Raw genomic sequence first — 6,486 nt, 5'->3', positions numbered from 1 at the left:
CCAGATTACTGTCCTTCAGAGTTTAGGGGGGCAGACTGCGGCTGATGGGACTAGAAAATGCCTGAGGCTTGGTAGTTAGTGGAGAAAAACAATTTCATGACACCAGGAGTCAGTAGGAGGAGGAATATTGCTTCATCATTGGGATTAGCTGGTGTCAGTGGAAGAAATGGGGTCTTATAGTGGGTGGAGTACTTCCCCATCATTGGTGTCAGTGGAAGAAATGGGGTCATATAGTGGGCGGAGTACTTCCCCATCATTGGTGTCAGTGGAAGAAATGGGGTCATATAGTGGGCGGAGTACTTCCCCATCATTGGTGTCAGTGGAAGAAATGGGGTCATATAGTGGGCGGAGTACTTCCCCATCATTGGTGTCAGTGGAAGAAATGGGGTCATATAGTGGGCGGAGTACTTCCCCATCATTGGTGTCAGTGGAAGAAATGGGGTCATATAGTGGGTGGAGTACTTCCCCATCATTGGTGTCAGTGGAAGAAATGGGGTCATATAGTGGGCGGAGTACTTCCCCATCATTGGTGTCAGTGGAAAAAATGGGGTCATATAGTGGGCGGAGTACTTCCCCATCATTGGTGTCAGTGGAAGAAATGGGGTCATATAGTAGGCGGAGTACTTCCCCATCATTGGTGTCAGTGGAAGAAATGGGGTCATATAGTGGGCGGAGTACTTCCCCATCATTGGTGTCAGTGGCAGAAAAGGGGTCATATAGTGGGAGGAGTACTTCCCCATCATTGGTGTCAGTGGAAGAAATGGGGTCATATAGTGGGTGGAGTACTTCCCCATCATTGGGTGCCAGTGGAAGAAATGGGGTCATATAGTGGGTGGAGTACTTCCCCATCATTGGTGTCAGTGGAAGAAATGGGGTCTTATAGTGGTCATATAGTGGGTGGAGTACTTCCCCATCATTGGTGTCAGTGGAAGAAATGGGGTCATATAGTGGGCGGAGTACTTCCCCATCATTGGTGTCAGTGGAAGAAATGGGCTCTTATAGTGGTCATATAGTGGGTGGAGTACTTCCCCATCATTGGTGTCAGTGGAAGAAATGGGGCCATATAGTGGGTGGAGTACTTCCCCGTCATTGGTGTCAGTGGAAGAAATGGGGTCATATAGTGGGCGGAGTACTTCCCCATCATTGGTGTCAGTGGAAGAAATGGGGTCATATAGTGGGCGGAGTACTTCCCCATCATTGGGTGTCAGTGGAAGAAATGGGGTCATATAGTGGGCGGAGTACTTCCCCATCATTGGTGTCAGTGGAAGAAATGGGGCCATATAGTGGTACGATTTCCGCACCGCATCAGAATTGCCCCCACCATACATGCGAACCTCTGCGGGTGTGTAGGTCAAGTTAACAACACCCCGAAAGCAATCCGCAAAACGCGGTGCGATGTGCAGAATCAGATCACATAGGTGTGAACAAAAAAAGGGTCCTGTAAGTCTGTACAGCAGAGCTCAGACTGGAAGAAGCAATACAAGGAGCCAACCATTTGTGCTACAGTGCAGACAAGGGGCATGCTGACAGAAGGAGAGAGAAGAGTGACTGATCAGTCTAGTAACAGGCTGGGGGCAGGACAAGACCTGAGCCTCAATCAAAGCGAAACTCCACCCAAAAGGGGAAGGTGTGCTTTAAGGCCTCCTCCCCCACTCCTCTTTGACTTTTTTTTTGGGGGGGCGGGGGGGGGGTTTGCGGGGACCTGATTTTGTTTTGACGGGTACCTGCTCCCACTTCTGCTCGGACCAGCTAGGCGATCTGAATGGAAGATGGAAGTTCTTCCCTCCGCCGTTGCGTGTGGCAGAAGACTGCGGGGCCATTCGCATTGCGCAGCTCGTGAACGCACAGTGCCAGGGGCGGACTGACCATTTGGAAACTCAGGCACTGCCCAAGGGCCCGGGGTCAGTAGGGGGCCCCATGAGATGCCCCTGGTATCTTTTTCATAGGCTTTTTTGAGTTTGGGCAAGGACACAGGGGCCCCATGATCCCCTATTGAGGGCCCGGGGTCAGTAGGGGGCCCCATGAGATGCCCCTGGTATCTTTTTCATAGGCTTTTTTGAGTTTGGGCAAGGACACAGGGGCCCCATGATCCCCTATTGAGGGCCCGGGGTCAGTAGGGGGCCCCATGAGATGCCCCTGGTACCTTTTGCATAGGCTTTTTTGAGTTTGGGCAAGGACACAGGGGCCCCATGATCCCCTATTGCCCAAGGGCCCCATGAGTTGTCAGTCCGCCTCTACACAGTGGGAAGCCGCAAGCTGTCACAGCCGGGTGCCCACAGTTAAGATGCCGGAGCCGAGGACCGAACACAGTCCCTGTCACCCCCCAACCCCCCCCCCCCCCCCGGGCGAGCACATCGCTGAATCCTGGGACAGGTTAAGGTCTGAAGATGAAAGTTTTTGTAGCCGTTGGCTTTTAATTTTCAGAAAACTGTCTGAAGCTCCTATTTAAAGTGGTTGTAAAAGTAGGAGGTTTGTAATTGTAATGCATGAAAATAAAAAACATTCTGCATGCAGCCCATCCCCCCCATACTTACCCCCCCCCCCCCCATACTTACCTGAACCCGATCTCGAACCAGCGATGTGCAAGAGAGCAGCAGCCCTCTCCGCCCTCCCTCTCTCTCCTCACTGGACACAGAGGCAGCAGCGGGAGCCATTGGTTCCTGCTGCTGTCAATCACATCCAGCGAGGAGAGGGCGGGTGGCAGGGCTGAGCAGCCCTCTGTGTGCCTATGGACACACAGGGCCCGGCTCAGGATACAACCCGCACAAGTGCCCCCATACTGAGCAGCTTGCTATGGGGCACTCGGCAGGGGGGAGGAGCCAGGAGCGCCTGCAGGGGACCACAGAAAAGAAGGATCCGGGCTGCTCTGTGCAAAAGCAATCTAACGGGAATTATGCAGAGATTGTAAATGATTGTAACCAGGGGCGTCCCTAGGCAGGTGCGGGGGGGGTGCACGCCGCACCAGGTGACACCTACCACACAGGGTGACACCGGACCCGCTCCACGAAAAGGTAAGCTGTAAAGCAAGCCGACGATCCCCGCAGGGTGGTTCGGATCTGCGGATTGAGCATAATGGATCGGAGTCCGATCCATTATGCTCCCCAATCCGTAGATCCGATCCATCCTGCGGAGATCGTCGGCTTGCTTTACAGCTTACCTTTTCGTGGAGCGGGTCCGGTGTCACCCCGTATAGGTTGCATGCCGACGATCCCCGCAGGATGGATCGGATCTGCAGATTGGGGAGCATAATGGGTCGGAGTCCCATCCATTATGGTCAATCCGCAGATCCGATCCATTCTGCGGGGATGGTCGGAGGGGGTGTCACCAAGTGTTATCGCACCGGGTGACACCAACCCTAGGGACACCCCTGATTGTAACATGTATAGGCAGCCATCACAGTGAAGGGCTGGTGGGCCAGAACCGGTCATTATTACAGAAGGGCAGCACACCAACAATCAGGACTGGACCAACCAGCAGATATAGAGGTGCTTGAAACCCAAACATCATTCATTTTTAACTGTCTGCCTGTTCTCTCTACTGCACTGTTATCAGTTCCATTGTCCCCAGCTATCAGTGAGGACGACAAAACACCCCCTCTGTGTTATGGAGATGAGGAGGGGGGTTCTGTAGTCCTGTACAGGAGCAGACTGACCATTTGGAAACTCAGGCACTGCCCGAGGGCCGGGGGTCAGTAGGAGGCCCCATGAGATGCCCCTGGTACCTTTTTCATAGGCTTTTTTGAGTGTGGGCAAGGACACAGGGGCCCCATGATTCCCTATTGCCCGGGGGCCCCATGATCCCCTATTGCCCGGGGGCCCCATGATCCCCTATTGCCCGGGGGACCCATGAGTTGTCAGTCCGCCCCTGGTCCTGTCCTAAGATGACAAGGCTGCTCCTCCTTAGTAGGGGGTGAGCTCAGGCATGTTCGAATTCTGGTCCAAACTCACCTGAGTAGTTCCACCAGGAACCAGGGCGGACTGACAACTCATGGGGCCCCCGGCAATAGGGGATCATGGGGCCCCTGTGTCCTCACCCACACTCAAACTACAGCCAAAAAAGCCTATGAAAGGTACTAGGGGCATCTCATGGGGCCCCCTACTGACCCTGGGCCCTCTGGCAGTGCCCGAGTAGCCGAATGGTCAGTCCGCCCCTGCTGCGGGCCGCCAGTCATAAGCAGCAGAGGTACAGCCTGATTGTCCCGCCTGCTTATGATTGGCAGTCTGCAATGACAGGTTATAGGGTCATGTGACCGCCGTGATTCACTGTCACGGCGGTCACATGATCTGAAAAGGTCCCGATCGCAAGGGGAGATCGGGACCTTTCCGTGAGACCCTGACATATGTGCTGTGAGCGTGCAGGGCATGCGCTCTCAGCACATATGTATTTTCAAATCTTCAAGGCCCAGCCGCCGAGAGAACGCATATTTGCGTACGCTCGGCATCAAGGACCGGTTCACACTGTAGAAACGCAATCCAGATGCATTCCGAATGCGTTTTTTCAGGCGCGTTTTTGATGCGTTCCATTTCATTTTTTCCCCTTTTTTCTTCAATTTAAATAGGGACATGAGCGGTTTTGGTGCGTTCCGGTGCATTTTTATGCGTTTTACTGCGTTCCAGTACAGTTCTGTGCAGATCAGAATGCAGCCCCTTCTACTTTTTTTTCTGCGGCCGGAAAGCACTGGAACTGCGAGCACTAATGTGAATTATGACATTGACAACCACCCAGGGGCGGACTGACCATTCAGGCTCTCGGGCATCGCCCGAGGGCCTGGGGTCAGTAGGGGGCCCCATGAGATGCCCATGGTACCTTTCATAGGCTTTTTTGGGTGTGGTTTGAGTGTGGGCTAGGACACAGGGGCCCCATGATCCCCTATTGCCCCATGAGTTGTCAGTCCGCCCCTGTAACCATATAACCTACTTTGTGCGTTTTTGGTGCGTTCTGGTGCATTTTTTATGCATTTTACTACGTCCCAGTATAATTAAAAAGAATGCAGCCCGTTCTACTTTTTTTTTTTCTGTGACCGGAACGCACTGGAACTGCGAGCACTGGTGTGAACTATGACAATGACAACCATATCCCCTACTTTATATGCGTTTTGGATGCAGAAAAAAAAGCAACAGAAAACGCATGTAGTGTGAACTGGCCCTAAAAGAAAAAATAGATGCAGCCATCACGTCTAACGCTACATTCACACTAGCTTTGTCAGCAGGCGTCAGACAGGCGTTTGGGAAGCGTTTTTAATGCTTCTCAAACGCCTATAAAAATTCTGCACATGGCAGCACACAGCGCTGTTCACACGGAAACGTTAGCATCTCCTCATGGCAAAACTGACGCCTCGTGTCCAGTCAGGAGGAGTTGAAGCCTCCCATTAAAGTCTATGGTGAGGTTGCGATGCGTTTGCGGAGCGTTAATACCATTTATCTTCATTATAGGCGTTTGTGGTGCGGTTTTAACGCTTGGCAAACGCCTATCAAGTGCCTCAAAACCGCGCACAGGGTGTTTGGGGAGCATTTGAGGAGCATTAAAACACTTCACAAATGCCTGTCTAACGCTATAGGGGCGTTTCGCAAGAGTTAGAAAAAAAGTCAAGTGTGAACGAGCCCATAGGGCAGTGGTTCTCAACCTTCCTAATGCCGTGACCCTTTAATACATTTCCTCATGTTGTGGTGACCCCCAACCATAAAATTATTTACCCAGTAATTATAATTCATGAAGTGTCGTTTTACCTCCAATACTGCCGCTTTCAACACAGTAGCTGCTTTCTACACAGTAGCTGCTTTCAACACAGTAGCTGCTTTCTACACAGTAGCTGCTTTCTACACAGTAGCTGCTTTCAACACAGTAGCTGCTTTCTACACAGTAGCTGCTTTCTACACAGTAGCTGCTTTCAACACAGTAGCTGCTTTCTACACAGTAGCTGCTTTCTACACAGTAGCTGCTTTCAACACAGTAGCTGCTTTCTACACAGTAGCTGCTTTCAACACAGTAGCTGCTTTCTACACAGTAGCTGCTTTCCCTACAGTAGCTGCTTTCTACACAGTAGCTGCTTTCAACACAGTAGCTGCTTTCAACACAGTAGCTGCTTTCTACACAGTAGCTGCTTTCAACACAGTAGCTGCTTTCTACACAGTAGCTGCTTTCAACACAGTAGCTGCTTTCTACACAGTAGCTGCTTTCAACACAGTAGCTGCTTTCTACACAGTAGCTGCTTTCTACACAGTAGCTGCTTTCAACACAGTAGCTGCTTTCTACACAGTAGCTGCTTTCAACACAGTAGCTGCTTTCTACACAGTAGCTGCTCTTTACACATCGGAAATATGTGTTTTCTGATGGTCTTAGGCGACCCCTGTGCAACGGTTGTTCGACCCCCAAAGGGGTCGTGACCCACAGGTTGAGAACAACTGCCATAGGGACTGGTAAGCAGCAATATATGACAGGATTATTCTTGTGTTTGAATGCCCTTTAAATGTCCCATCAGTTGCCATC

Source organism: Staurois parvus, unplaced genomic scaffold, assembly GCF_062004578.1.
Source record: "Staurois parvus isolate SC_StPar_1 unplaced genomic scaffold, SC_StPar_1.0 ptg000490l, whole genome shotgun sequence".
In the NCBI taxonomy this organism is placed as follows: Eukaryota; Metazoa; Chordata; class Amphibia; order Anura; family Ranidae; genus Staurois; species Staurois parvus.
The sequence above is the reverse complement of the archived record's forward strand: the minus strand, read 5'-3'. Positions refer to the sequence as shown.